The sequence below is a fragment of the Schistocerca gregaria genome, unplaced genomic scaffold, assembly GCF_023897955.1.
Source record: "Schistocerca gregaria isolate iqSchGreg1 unplaced genomic scaffold, iqSchGreg1.2 ptg000445l, whole genome shotgun sequence".
NCBI classification, from domain to species: Eukaryota; Metazoa; Arthropoda; class Insecta; order Orthoptera; family Acrididae; genus Schistocerca; species Schistocerca gregaria.
The window spans coordinates 414024-428262 of record NW_026061867.1 but is presented as its reverse complement, the minus strand read 5'-3'; the positions used below and the strand labels follow the sequence as shown (position 1 = coordinate 428262).

Here is a 14239-nt window from a genome sequence, read left to right as displayed (position 1 = left end):
AGCGGCCGTCGTGAAACTCAGCATTCTTAAACGGAAATTTTCGTCTTGTTTAGAATGGCGTCATTGGTTTGCACGCTCATTCATGCGTGTGAAAGTATTTGCTGCTCTTTACGCAGAATCGCACGCAGCCGGCGGGATTCGAAACTACTTTCGAGTCAGACGCCTTAACCACTCGGCCACGGCTGCCCCGAACGCAGCGTTCTCCCGACACGTGCAAATTGAACCGTTTAAAGCACTGTGGTGTCAGAAAACGGCGTTGCTGCATTCTTTTCCGTAGTGTTTCCACCACTACCAGAGGAAACGCTACCAAATTATTAAAATTTCCGCCCGAACAGGGACTTGAACCCTGGACCCTTAGGTTAAAAGCCTAATGCTCTACCGACTGAGCTATCCGGGCTCACAACGCCTTATGAAACATCTCACGATGCACAACGACACATTGACTCATGTCCTTTACTGTTGTGCAATCGCTGCATGGAGCTGTTAGTAGTTAAACGTCGCCTGAATGCTGTCTGCAAACTTATCGCGCAAAGCTCGTAACAGACCATCGAACAATGTTGACACACGATGCAAAAACAAACTGCAGCAGTCGTTACGTCTCATACGTTGGAGTAGAGGATTTACGTGTTTTGTCGACACTCATCGGGCAATTGGAAAATTCACAAGCACTTCGAATGCAATGTTTCCCACGTTTTCGCTCATTTCACGGTTCCGCTGGAGACGTTCTTCACCTCCTGGCACAAAACAGGGAACGCAGTCGGTAGGACGTTTTTTTATTTTCTTACTTCTCAGAGAGTTGCCTACTGTGTTCCTCTTATGGCAAGCACTAGACAACCAGAACAGTTACAGAAGAGAGTCATGTCCGTTCTCGGCTCTAGTTACATTATCACAAAGTCAGAGCAATTCCATTGGCGTCGGCTGCAAAACGAAGCCGTGCCGAAACCCGGGATCGAACCAGGGACCTTTAGATCTTCAGTCTAACGCTCTCCCAACTGAGCTATTTCGGCTGACGTATAGCGCCCCTCTTTTGCACGTCTGCCCCGTTGTCAATTTCACAGTCATCTTCGTCTGAAAGAACACAGGGACGCCGAAAGGCGAACAGCAGATGCAGTAAAGTACCACACACATTTCTTCTGCTTCCATCGTCGTAACTAGCAAACATGTCGACTCGATTCATGTAATATTGACTTCGCTGATGCTAGAAAAGCTGTGCTATATCGATGCCACGTGCAACTAGTGTGCAGAGAACGAGGCAGAGGAAGGAGTGAGCCTCTCCAACGTGTGTGAGGCAGTATCTAGCAGATACACGCGGTAAAACGTTTGACTTGCGTTTGCTCATTAATTGCTACACGTCATCGTCTGCAAGCTAAAATAATCACATCTGCACTGCCCAGACAGGCGACACTTGCACTGACACCTGGTGGACGGTTGTGAGACGAGGAGATGAGCTGTGGCTTCTGGGCACGACTGTAGCGCTGCACCCTGGAGCCAAGAACACTGCACCTTGCTGGCGGCCCACGTGTTTAGTAGTGACGCAACTGCTAGGATGCAGCTGAACGTCCATCTTCTGAGAGCGAGAAAATTTCCGCAGTCGGCAGGACTCGAACCTACGCTCCCAGAGGGAATCTGATTTCAAGTCAGACGCCTTAACCACTCGGCCACGACTGCACGTCTCAGAAGCGTCTCTCGACAACTGAAACTCCCACCTTTGCAAGCAATCTCATGGCAGAAGGCAGCATGGGCTCACTCTTTTCTGTAGTGATTCCACTGCCAGCACATTAGACGTTACGAAAGTGTATTAATTTTCGCCCCGACAGGGACTAGAACCCAGGACCCTTTGGTTGAAAACCTAACGCTCTACCGACTGAGCTATCCGCACCCACGCACGAGCATTGTCATACAGCTGCGTCGTGTGCGAGTGATTCGCATGTCGTAATTGCTGGCTTGTGGCTCCAATGGCGACTTCACCGACTTCCCACTGACGCGCCGCTGACGCTAGTTTTCTGGCGTCTTAAGGGATGGACATACTTGCAAGTAGCTGCGAGATCATTGAAAAGAAACGCGGCGCCATTGCTTTTGCCGCACTCGACTGATTGAATTGCAATTCCTAAAAAGGAATGAACCTTCGCTCTGTCCAACAATTTCAAGCACGTGTGTGTACTCACGAACTCGGCGAAGGCGCGAGAAAATGACGGGGGCGCACTCGTGGGCCTGCGACGGCTTCCTGCAGTCACATCGTCAGTGCGAGGTGGACCGGTAGGCACAGGAAGCAGCGGCCGTCGTGAAACTCAGCATTCTTAAACGGAAATTTTCGTCTTGTTTAGAATGGCGTCATTGGTTTGCACGCTCATTCATGCGTGTGAAAGTATTTGCTGCTCTTTACGCAGAATCGCACGCAGCCGGCGGGATTCGAAACTACTTTCGAGTCAGACGCCTTAACCACTCGGCCACGGCTGCCCCGAACGCAGCGTTCTCCCGACACGTGCAAATTGAACCGTTTAAAGCACTGTGGTGTCAGAAAACGGCGTTGCTGCATTCTTTTCCGTAGTGTTTCCACCACTACCAGAGGAAACGCTACCAAATTATTAAAATTTCCGCCCGAACAGGGACTTGAACCCTGGACCCTTAGGTTAAAAGCCTAATGCTCTACCGACTGAGCTATCCGGGCTCACAACGCCTTATGAAACATCTCACGATGCACAACGACACATTGACTCATGTCCTTTACTGTTGTGCAATCGCTGCATGGAGCTGTTAGTAGTTAAACGTCGCCTGAATGCTGTCTGCAAACTTATCGCGCAAAGCTCGTAACAGACCATCGAACAATGTTGACACACGATGCAAAAACAAACTGCAGCAGTCGTTACGTCTCATACGTTGGAGTAGAGGATTTACGTGTTTTGTCGACACTCATCGGGCAATTGGAAAATTCACAAGCACTTCGAATGCAATGTTTCCCACGTTTTCGCTCATTTCACGGTTCCGCTGGAGACGTTCTTCACCTCCTGGCACAAAACAGGGAACGCAGTCGGTAGGACGTTTTTTTATTTTCTTACTTCTCAGAGAGTTGCCTACTGTGTTCCTCTTATGGCAAGCACTAGACAACCAGAACAGTTACAGAAGAGAGTCATGTCCGTTCTCGGCTCTAGTTACATTATCACAAAGTCAGAGCAATTCCATTGGCGTCGGCTGCAAAACGAAGCCGTGCCGAAACCCGGGATCGAACCAGGGACCTTTAGATCTTCAGTCTAACGCTCTCCCAACTGAGCTATTTCGGCTGACGTACAGCGCCCCTCTTTTGCACGTCTGCCCCGTTGTCAATTTCACAGTCATCTTCGTCTGAAAGAACACAGGGACGCCGAAAGGCGAACAGCAGATGCAGTAAAGTACCACACACATTTCTTCTGCTTCCATCGTCGTAACTAGCAAACATGTCGACTCGATTCATGTAATATTGACTTCGCTGATGCTAGAAAAGCTGTGCTATATCGATGCCACGTGCAACTAGTGTGCAGAGAACGAGGCAGAGGAAGGAGTGAGCCTCTCCAACGTGTGTGAGGCAGTATCTAGCAGATACACGCGGTAAAACGTTTGACTTGCGTTTGCTCATTAATTGCTACACGTCATCGTCTGCAAGCTAAAATAATCACATCTGCACTGCCCAGAGAGGCGACACTTGCACTGACACCTGGTGGACGGTTGTGAGACGAGGAGATGAGCTGTGGCTTCTGGGCACGACTGTAGCGCTGCACCCTGGAGCCAAGAACACTGCACCTTGCTGGCGTCCCACGTGTTTAGTAGTGACGCAACTGCTAGGATGCAGCTGAACGTCCATCTTCTGAGAGCGAGAAAATTTCCGCAGTCGGCAGGACTCGAACCTACGCTCCCAGAGGGAATCTGATTTCAAGTCAGACGCCTTAACCACTCGGCCACGACTGCACGTCTCAGAAGCGTCTCTCGACAACTGAAACTCCCACCTTTGCAAGCAATCTCATGGCAGAAGGCAGCATGGGCTCACTCTTTTCTGTAGTGATTCCACTGCCAGCACATTAGACGTTACGAAAGTGTATTAATTTTCGCCCCGACAGGGACTAGAACCCAGGACCCTTTGGTTGAAAACCTAACGCTCTACCGACTGAGCTATCCGCACCCACGCACGAGCATTGTCATACAGCTGCGTCGTGTGCGAGTGATTCGCATGTCGTAATTGCTGGCTTGTGGCTCCAATGGCGACTTCACCGACTTCCCACTGACGCGCCGCTGACGCTAGTTTTCTGGCGTCTTAAGGGATGGACATACTTGCAAGTAGCTGCGAGATCATTGAAAAGAAACGCGGCGCCATTGCTTTTGCCGCACTCGACTGATTGAATTGCAATTCCTAAAAAGGAATGAACCTTCGCTCTGTCCAACAATTTCAAGCACGTGTGTGTACTCACGAACTCGGCGAAGGCGCGAGAAAATGACGGGGGCGCACTCGTGGGCCTGCGACGGCTTCCTGCAGTCACATCGTCAGTGCGAGGTGGACCGGTAGGCACAGGAAGCAGCGGCCGTCGTGAAACTCAGCATTCTTAAACGGAAATTTTCGTCTTGTTTAGAATGGCGTCATTGGTTTGCACGCTCATTCATGCGTGTGAAAGTATTTGCTGCTCTTTACGCAGAATCGCACGCAGCCGGCGGGATTCGAAACTACTTTCGAGTCAGACGCCTTAACCACTCGGCCACGGCTGCCCCGAACGCAGCGTTCTCCCGACACGTGCAAATTGAACCGTTTAAAGCACTGTGGTGTCAGAAAACGGCGTTGCTGCATTCTTTTCCGTAGTGTTTCCACCACTACCAGAGGAAACGCTACCAAATTATTAAAATTTCCGCCCGAACAGGGACTTGAACCCTGGACCCTTAGGTTAAAAGCCTAATGCTCTACCGACTGAGCTATCCGGGCTCACAACGCCTTATGAAACATCTCACGATGCACAACGACACATTGACTCATGTCCTTTACTGTTGTGCAATCGCTGCATGGAGCTGTTAGTAGTTAAACGTCGCCTGAATGCTGTCTGCAAACTTATCGCGCAAAGCTCGTAACAGACCATCGAACAATGTTGACACACGATGCAAAAACAAACTGCAGCAGTCGTTACGTCTCATACGTTGGAGTAGAGGATTTACGTGTTTTGTCGACACTCATCGGGCAATTGGAAAATTCACAAGCACTTCGAATGCAATGTTTCCCACGTTTTCGCTCATTTCACGGTTCCGCTGGAGACGTTCTTCACCTCCTGGCACAAAACAGGGAACGCAGTCGGTAGGACGTTTTTTTATTTTCTTACTTCTCAGAGAGTTGCCTACTGTGTTCCTCTTATGGCAAGCACTAGACAACCAGAACAGTTACAGAAGAGAGTCATGTCCGTTCTCGGCTCTAGTTACATTATCACAAAGTCAGAGCAATTCCATTGGCGTCGGCTGCAAAACGAAGCCGTGCCGAAACCCGGGATCGAACCAGGGACCTTTAGATCTTCAGTCTAACGCTCTCCCAACTGAGCTATTTCGGCTGACGTACAGCGCCCCTCTTTTGCACGTCTGCCCCGTTGTCAATTTCACAGTCATCTTCGTCTGAAAGAACACAGGGACGCCGAAAGGCGAACAGCAGATGCAGTAAAGTACCACACACATTTCTTCTGCTTCCATCGTCGTAACTAGCAAACATGTCGACTCGATTCATGTAATATTGACTTCGCTGATGCTAGAAAAGCTGTGCTATATCGATGCCACGTGCAACTAGTGTGCAGAGAACGAGGCAGAGGAAGGAGTGAGCCTCTCCAACGTGTGTGAGGCAGTATCTAGCAGATACACGCGGTAAAACGTTTGACTTGCGTTTGCTCATTAATTGCTACACGTCATCGTCTGCAAGCTAAAATAATCACATCTGCACTGCCCAGAGAGGCGACACTTGCACTGACACCTGGTGGACGGTTGTGAGACGAGGAGATGAGCTGTGGCTTCTGGGCACGACTGTAGCGCTGCACCCTGGAGCCAAGAACACTGCACCTTGCTGGCGGCCCACGTGTTTAGTAGTGACGCAACTGCTAGGATGCAGCTGAACGTCCATCTTCTGAGAGCGAGAAAATTTCCGCAGTCGGCAGGACTCGAACCTACGCTCCCAGAGGGAATCTGATTTCAAGTCAGACGCCTTAACCACTCGGCCACGACTGCACGTCTCAGAAGCGTCTCTCGACAACTGAAACTCCCACCTTTGCAAGCAATCTCATGGCAGAAGGCAGCATGGGCTCACTCTTTTCTGTAGTGATTCCACTGCCAGCACATTAGACGTTACGAAAGTGTATTAATTTTCGCCCCGACAGGGACTAGAACCCAGGACCCTTTGGTTGAAAACCTAACGCTCTACCGACTGAGCTATCCGCACCCACGCACGAGCATTGTCATACAGCTGCGTCGTGTGCGAGTGATTCGCATGTCGTAATTGCTGGCTTGTGGCTCCAATGGCGACTTCACCGACTTCCCACTGACGCGCCGCTGACGCTAGTTTTCTGGCGTCTTAAGGGATGGACATACTTGCAAGTAGCTGCGAGATCATTGAAAAGAAACGCGGCGCCATTGCTTTTGCCGCACTCGACTGATTGAATTGCAATTCCTAAAAAGGAATGAACCTTCGCTCTGTCCAACAATTTCAAGCACGTGTGTGTACTCACGAACTCGGCGAAGGCGCGAGAAAATGACGGGGGCGCACTCGTGGGCCTGCGACGGCTTCCTGCAGTCACATCGTCAGTGCGAGGTGGACCGGTAGGCACAGGAAGCAGCGGCCGTCGTGAAACTCAGCATTCTTAAACGGAAATTTTCGTCTTGTTTAGAATGGCGTCATTGGTTTGCACGCTCATTCATGCGTGTGAAAGTATTTGCTGCTCTTTACGCAGAATCGCACGCAGCCGGCGGGATTCGAAACTACTTTCGAGTCAGACGCCTTAACCACTCGGCCACGGCTGCCCCGAACGCAGCGTTCTCCCGACACGTGCAAATTGAACCGTTTAAAGCACTGTGGTGTCAGAAAACGGCGTTGCTGCATTCTTTTCCGTAGTGTTTCCACCACTACCAGAGGAAACGCTACCAAATTATTAAAATTTCCGCCCGAACAGGGACTTGAACCCTGGACCCTTAGGTTAAAAGCCTAATGCTCTACCGACTGAGCTATCCGGGCTCACAACGCCTTATGAAACATCTCACGATGCACAACGACACATTGACTCATGTCCTTTACTGTTGTGCAATCGCTGCATGGAGCTGTTAGTAGTTAAACGTCGCCTGAATGCTGTCTGCAAACTTATCGCGCAAAGCTCGTAACAGACCATCGAACAATGTTGACACACGATGCAAAAACAAACTGCAGCAGTCGTTACGTCTCATACGTTGGAGTAGAGGATTTACGTGTTTTGTCGACACTCATCGGGCAATTGGAAAATTCACAAGCACTTCGAATGCAATGTTTCCCACGTTTTCGCTCATTTCACGGTTCCGCTGGAGACGTTCTTCACCTCCTGGCACAAAACAGGGAACGCAGTCGGTAGGACGTTTTTTTATTTTCTTACTTCTCAGAGAGTTGCCTACTGTGTTCCTCTTATGGCAAGCACTAGACAACCAGAACAGTTACAGAAGAGAGTCATGTCCGTTCTCGGCTCTAGTTACATTATCACAAAGTCAGAGCAATTCCATTGGCGTCGGCTGCAAAACGAAGCCGTGCCGAAACCCGGGATCGAACCAGGGACCTTTAGATCTTCAGTCTAACGCTCTCCCAACTGAACTATTTCGGCTGACGTATAGCGCCCCTCTTTTGCACGTCTGCCCCGTTGTCAATTTCACAGTCATCTTCGTCTGAAAGAACACAGGGACGCCGAAAGGCGAACAGCAGATGCAGTAAAGTACCACACACATTTCTTCTGCTTCCATCGTCGTAACTAGCAAACATGTCGACTCGATTCATGTAATATTGACTTCGCTGATGCTAGAAAAGCTGTGCTATATCGATGCCACGTGCAACTAGTGTGCAGAGAACGAGGCAGAGGAAGGAGTGAGCCTCTCCAACGTGTGTGAGGCAGTATCTAGCAGATACACGCGGTAAAACGTTTGACTTGCGTTTGCTCATTAATTGCTACACGTCATCGTCTGCAAGCTAAAATAATCACATCTGCACTGCCCAGAGAGGCGACACTTGCACTGACACCTGGTGGACGGTTGTGAGACGAGGAGATGAGCTGTGGCTTCTGGGCACGACTGTAGCGCTGCACCCTGGAGCCAAGAACACTGCACCTTGCTGGCGGCCCACGTGTTTAGTAGTGACGCAACTGCTAGGATGCAGCTGAACGTCCATCTTCTGAGAGCGAGAAAATTTCCGCAGTCGGCAGGACTCGAACCTACGCTCCCAGAGGGAATCTGATTTCAAGTCAGACGCCTTAACCACTCGGCCACGACTGCACGTCTCAGAAGCGTCTCTCGACAACTGAAACTCCCACCTTTGCAAGCAATCTCATGGCAGAAGGCAGCATGGGCTCACTCTTTTCTGTAGTGATTCCACTGCCAGCACATTAGACGTTACGAAAGTGTATTAATTTTCGCCCCGACAGGGACTAGAACCCAGGACCCTTTGGTTGAAAACCTAACGCTCTACCGACTGAGCTATCCGCACCCACGCACGAGCATTGTCATACAGCTGCGTCGTGTGCGAGTGATTCGCATGTCGTAATTGCTGGCTTGTGGCTCCAATGGCGACTTCACCGACTTCCCACTGACGCGCCGCTGACGCTAGTTTTCTGGCGTCTTAAGGGATGGACATACTTGCAAGTAGCTGCGAGATCATTGAAAAGAAACGCGGCGCCATTGCTTTTGCCGCACTCGACTGATTGAATTGCAATTCCTAAAAAGGAATGAACCTTCGCTCTGTCCAACAATTTCAAGCACGTGTGTGTACTCACGAACTCGGCGAAGGCGCGAGAAAATGACGGGGGCGCACTCGTGGGCCTGCGACGGCTTCCTGCAGTCACATCGTCAGTGCGAGGTGGACCGGTAGGCACAGGAAGCAGCGGCCGTCGTGAAACTCAGCATTCTTAAACGGAAATTTTCGTCTTGTTTAGAATGGCGTCATTGGTTTGCACGCTCATTCATGCGTGTGAAAGTATTTGCTGCTCTTTACGCAGAATCGCACGCAGCCGGCGGGATTCGAAACTACTTTCGAGTCAGACGCCTTAACCACTCGGCCACGGCTGCCCCGAACGCAGCGTTCTCCCGACACGTGCAAATTGAACCGTTTAAAGCACTGTGGTGTCAGAAAACGGCGTTGCTGCATTCTTTTCCGTAGTGTTTCCACCACTACTAGAGGAAACGCTACCAAATTATTAAAATTTCCGCCCGAACAGGGACTTGAACCCTGGACCCTTAGGTTAAAAGCCTAATGCTCTACCGACTGAGCTATCCGGGCTCACAATGCCTTATGAAACATCTCACGATGCACAACGACACATTGACTCATGTCCTTTACTGTTGTGCAATCGCTGCATGGAGCTGTTAGTAGTTAAACGTCGCCTGAATGCTGTCTGCAAACTTATCGCGCAAAGCTCGTAACAGACCATCGAACAATGTTGACACACGATGCAAAAACAAACTGCAGCAGTCGTTACGTCTCATACGTTGGAGTAGAGGATTTACGTGTTTTGTCGACACTCATCGGGCAATTGGAAAATTCACAAGCACTTCGAATGCAATGTTTCCCACGTTTTCGCTCATTTCACGGTTCCGCTGGAGACGTTCTTCACCTCCTGGCACAAAACAGGGAACGCAGTCGGTAGGACGTTTTTTTATTTTCTTACTTCTCAGAGAGTTGCCTACTGTGTTCCTCTTATGGCAAGCACTAGACAACCAGAACAGTTACAGAAGAGAGTCATGTCCGTTCTCGGCTCTAGTTACATTATCACAAAGTCAGAGCAATTCCATTGGCGTCGGCTGCAAAACGAAGCCGTGCCGAAACCCGGGATCGAACCAGGGACCTTTAGATCTTCAGTCTAACGCTCTCCCAACTGAGCTATTTCGGCTGACGTATAGCGCCCTTCTTTTGCACGTCTGCCCTGTTGTCAATTTCACAGTCATCTTCGTCTGAAAGAACACAGGGACGCCGAAAGGCGAACAGCAGATGCAGTAAAGTACCACACACATTTCTTCTGCTTCCATCGTCGTAACTAGCAAACATGTCGACTCGATTCATGTAATATTGACTTCGCTGATGCTAGAAAAGCTGTGCTATATCGATGCCACGTGCAACTAGTGTGCAGAGAACGAGGCAGAGGAAGGAGTGAGCCTCTCCAACGTGTGTGAGGCAGTATCTAGCAGATACACGCGGTAAAACGTTTGACTTGCGTTTGCTCATTAATTGCTACACGTCATCGTCTGCAAGCTAAAATAATCACATCTGCACTGCCCAGAGAGGCGACACTTGCACTGACACCTGGTGGACGGTTGTGAGACGAGGAGATGAGCTGTGGCTTCTGGGCACGACTGTAGCGCTGCACCCTGGAGCCAAGAACACTGCACCTTGCTGGCGGCCCACGTGTTTAGTAGTGACGCAACTGCTAGGATGCAGCTGAACGTCCATCTTCTGAGAGCGAGAAAATTTCCGCAGTCGGCAGGACTCGAACCTACGCTCCCAGAGGGAATCTGATTTCAAGTCAGACGCCTTAACCACTTTTTTTTTTTTTTGTTTTTTTTTTTTTTTTTTGATATATAAGCAGCTTTGAATTTGCGAGCTATCCCCGAATTCTCACTTCATCACACTGAATCTTGCAGCCCTCGACCAGATAATTGATTTGGCGCACTGCTGCTGCTGGGAGTGTCCACATTGCCGTTCTCCAAATCTCTCGACTGTTTCGCCCTTACGATCGGCGACGACCGTCAGGCCACCAAAAGTTTGCGGTCTGCAATTTCTTGTCCTAGTGCGCAGCTTGTGGGATAACGTGGCTCGACTGCGAAATGCGCCTTTCGGCTCCACTCTCTGGCTACAGTTTGCTGTTGTTCACAGTGGCACTGGCGTTGCCCATGGGGCTTCATGTAAGGCGACTGCACGTCGCTCGGCCAACAGCGGCCTACTGCAGACCGACACTTAAGAGACACAAAATACAAATCGACATCGAGAGACAGGCCCTGTCATATGGCACTCGCGACGTATACGCTCAAATTGAATGTAAATAAAACGTCTTTTGTAGTGGGCGTCGCTCCACTGCAGTGTCACACATGGTGAATAAATAGGAAAACAGTAGAACGTCTGTGTAGGGCCATGATTTCACCTACAGTGCCACCTGCCTGAATGTGTATAAGCATCTGTGGCATCACTCCTTCGCAGCCAAATTGCCACACTAGCTGTGTATCTCTAACAAAGTTGATGTATGTCCTCACCTCGGTGACGGTTAAAACGATTTCGCCCCCGGGTGGGCTCGAACCACCAACCTTTCGGTTAACAGCCGAACGCGCTAGCCGATTGCGCCACTTTTTTTTTTTTTTTTTTTTTTATGAGACTTCCTTCTCAGTCATAAAATGAATGTATAAGAAAAACAATTTATCTTTAACCCTGCGATACTGGCTTTCGGCTTCGGCTTCTTCTGTGCAATAAACAAAATAGCCTTCTTTGCCAGCAGAGGATAAGTGATTGTAATATGAAACTGTAAAATTGTACTTCTCCCCAATTGTTTTTGTTTAAGCGTCGTTTCGCTTAAATAAACGATTTTTGTTTATCTCGTTGGCTTGTCAACCAATGCCCAGCCGCTCGAATACAATTTTAAGCATATTGCCGTAGTTTTTCTTGTGGTCTTTATATTTCAGGGCGTTATAAAAAGCACACTTCAAGTACATGTAAAAATCAGTGGAATTGTCATTTCCCAGGTGATTAATTACGTAATTCACATAGTGTCCCATTAACCAATGGACCGAGTTGTTTTTTGCTGCTGGAAAATAGCAAGTCTGAGGCCTGAGGAATGTAACAGGGGGAAAATTTTCCACCGAAGATCTCGTAAGAAAAGCCAGTTGTTCCCTAATCCAATTACAGAGTTGTAGATTGCCACCGCACGTGAATCTGTGCACTAACGTGTCGATCAATTTACATTTGAGACATAGGTTCGTGTCGCTAACGCCGATTGCATGTAACCTTTCATTGGTGCTTACGGTCTCATTCACTGTTTTATACCACGCTGACTTGACGTCCGATGGTAGACCACGCATATTAATATTTTTCCATATGGCGTCCCAATCAGTGTGTGGGTATTTACTTTCCAATTTGTTTCTCCCCTCCATTTTCTTTCGATGGGACAGAATATCGCGGGCCGTGATCCGTCGTGAGTTAATGATGACACCGCCTAGATAGCTGAATTCCACAAAATATACACGAACGTACTGGAGCCGGTTATTTATTTTTTGCACATTCACCGGCGCCTGTAAACTGGCAGGCCTGACAACTTCAAATAATTTAGTTGTAATGCTATCAGCGTGGTCGCTAAGGATAGTGGCGGTCCTTTTTATAAAAAGCGCAGACGCCTTATTTCTGATGTCAACTAACCCCAAACCTCCATTCCTGGGATCTAAGGTCGCAGTTTTTGCGTCGACTCTGAATATATCCCCTCTCCAAAGATAGCTGGCAATGGTAGACATTATCTTTTTTCCAATCATTTTCGGTAGTGGGAAGATCTGTGCTATAAAGTAACTCCTGGAGAGAATGCAGTGGTTAATGAAAATCACCCTCTGAACTTGGTTCATGTTACGGTGGAGGTTTTCTCTTGTTGTTCCAAGAAGTTGTCCCGACGTATTTCTCCAATTGATAGCTGCCATTTTTAACGGACAAGGTGTCAGTGTTATTCCTAGTGCTTTGCATTGGGTGACCATTGTGGCCCAGGCTAAGGTGGTATGTTGAAAACCCCGCAGGTTTAGGAGTTTGCTTTTGTTTGCGTTGACACCTGCTCCGGAGACTCTACAGTACTTTTTAATTAGCGTTTCCAATTTCAAAATGTCGTCGGGATTTCGCAGGACGACTCCGACATCATCGGCATAGGCGTTTATGACTGTTCGGTGACCAGATAATGTGATGCCAGTTAGAGTGGCATGAACACTGCGGAGGAAAGGTTCTAATGAAAGCACGAATAGGAACATGGAGAGGGGGCTTCCTTGAGGAACGCCGCGCCTGATCTGAATCTGCTTTGTCCTCTGGCAGTTAACTGATATACAAGCGCTGATGCCTGTTGCAACATTTCTGATCACACTTACGACTCGCTCATTAAAACCTATTTTGTTCAGTGTGGCACTAAGGAATCTATGATCCACACGATCAAATGCTTTCTGGAAGTCAATAAACATGATAGCACATTTTATGGTGGTCACAGCAGTGATTGCAATTATATCTCTATATTCAGCTATGCTTTTGAAAATGCTCTTGGTAGGCACACAGGACTGGTATGGACTTACTATCTTTTTGGCCAACTGTGAGAGTCTGTTGTTTAAAATTCTGCCGATGATTTTATAATCGGAGTTTAACAGGGAGATAGGAAGAAAGTTGTTGAGGTTTCTTTTTGCAGCATTTTTTGGGATTAGTACTATTGTGCTCTCTTTAAAAACAGCAGGTAAATGCTTTCCCTGAAGCACCTCGTTCGTCATTCGGGTAAACATGTCACCAATCAGTGGCCAGTATCGTTTATAAAATTCAACAGGCAAACCATCCGGTCCCGGCGATTTCCTCAGAGGAGATTTGCAGATGATTCTGTGGATATCTTCGTTAGTACACTCAACGAGAAGGTCTTCGTTTTCCTCGTCCGAGACCTGTGGAGCTATGAAACTAAGGAACTCATCGAAGGACTCTTCACATACCGGGTTGGCAGTGTATAGGTCTTCGTAATATTTGTGCACTGCATTGACGATGTCTCTCTGAGTCGTGAGTGTCTCGCCAGTTTCAGACTGAAGTCCATCAATGAAGGTGCGTCTCCTGTTTCTTTCGTGCTTCAGTAGATGGTACAAGGAAGCATGTTCATCCTCCACGACTGTCTTAGCCTTGGATTTTAATTTCAGACCCTCCATCTGCTGTCTTTTAAGACTGAGCAATTTGGCCTTAGTTTGCTTGATATCTGCCAGACGGACGTTGGAAGTGTTTGCCTGCTCATATAAATTTCGCAGCATGGTATAATAAAATTCTACGGAATTTTTCAAGTCTTTC

At 48.5% G+C, this 14239-nt stretch overlaps 14 non-coding genes across 14 annotated transcripts; all 14 read right to left on the bottom strand.

Annotated features, from left to right (window-relative positions):
• Positions 1-324: 324 nt before the first annotated feature.
• On the bottom strand, positions 325-397 carry Trnak-uuu (transfer RNA lysine (anticodon UUU)). Its single transcript has one exon. It is a non-coding gene; the product is annotated as a tRNA-Lys (tRNA).
• Positions 398-934: 537 nt separating this feature from the next.
• Trnaf-gaa (transfer RNA phenylalanine (anticodon GAA)) lies at positions 935-1007 on the bottom strand. Its single transcript has one exon. It is a non-coding gene; the product is annotated as a tRNA-Phe (tRNA).
• Positions 1008-1586: 579 nt separating this feature from the next.
• Positions 1587-1668, bottom strand: Trnas-uga (transfer RNA serine (anticodon UGA)). Its single transcript has one exon. It is a non-coding gene; the product is annotated as a tRNA-Ser (tRNA).
• A 927-nt stretch (positions 1669-2595) lies between these two features.
• Positions 2596-2668, bottom strand: Trnak-uuu (transfer RNA lysine (anticodon UUU)). Its single transcript has one exon. It is a non-coding gene; the product is annotated as a tRNA-Lys (tRNA).
• A 537-nt stretch (positions 2669-3205) lies between these two features.
• Positions 3206-3278, bottom strand: Trnaf-gaa (transfer RNA phenylalanine (anticodon GAA)). The gene has a single exon. It is a non-coding gene; the product is annotated as a tRNA-Phe (tRNA).
• Positions 3279-3857: 579 nt separating this feature from the next.
• On the bottom strand, positions 3858-3939 carry Trnas-uga (transfer RNA serine (anticodon UGA)). The gene has a single exon. It is a non-coding gene; the product is annotated as a tRNA-Ser (tRNA).
• Positions 3940-4866: 927 nt separating this feature from the next.
• On the bottom strand, positions 4867-4939 carry Trnak-uuu (transfer RNA lysine (anticodon UUU)). Its single transcript has one exon. It is a non-coding gene; the product is annotated as a tRNA-Lys (tRNA).
• Positions 4940-5476: 537 nt separating this feature from the next.
• Trnaf-gaa (transfer RNA phenylalanine (anticodon GAA)) lies at positions 5477-5549 on the bottom strand. Its single transcript has one exon. It is a non-coding gene; the product is annotated as a tRNA-Phe (tRNA).
• A 579-nt stretch (positions 5550-6128) lies between these two features.
• On the bottom strand, positions 6129-6210 carry Trnas-uga (transfer RNA serine (anticodon UGA)). Its single transcript has one exon. It is a non-coding gene; the product is annotated as a tRNA-Ser (tRNA).
• Positions 6211-7137: 927 nt separating this feature from the next.
• On the bottom strand, positions 7138-7210 carry Trnak-uuu (transfer RNA lysine (anticodon UUU)). Its single transcript has one exon. It is a non-coding gene; the product is annotated as a tRNA-Lys (tRNA).
• Positions 7211-7747: 537 nt separating this feature from the next.
• Positions 7748-7820, bottom strand: Trnaf-gaa (transfer RNA phenylalanine (anticodon GAA)). The gene has a single exon. It is a non-coding gene; the product is annotated as a tRNA-Phe (tRNA).
• A 579-nt stretch (positions 7821-8399) lies between these two features.
• On the bottom strand, positions 8400-8481 carry Trnas-uga (transfer RNA serine (anticodon UGA)). The gene has a single exon. It is a non-coding gene; the product is annotated as a tRNA-Ser (tRNA).
• A 927-nt stretch (positions 8482-9408) lies between these two features.
• Trnak-uuu (transfer RNA lysine (anticodon UUU)) lies at positions 9409-9481 on the bottom strand. Its single transcript has one exon. It is a non-coding gene; the product is annotated as a tRNA-Lys (tRNA).
• A 537-nt stretch (positions 9482-10018) lies between these two features.
• Trnaf-gaa (transfer RNA phenylalanine (anticodon GAA)) lies at positions 10019-10091 on the bottom strand. Its single transcript has one exon. It is a non-coding gene; the product is annotated as a tRNA-Phe (tRNA).
• Positions 10092-14239: the final 4148 nt, after the last annotated feature.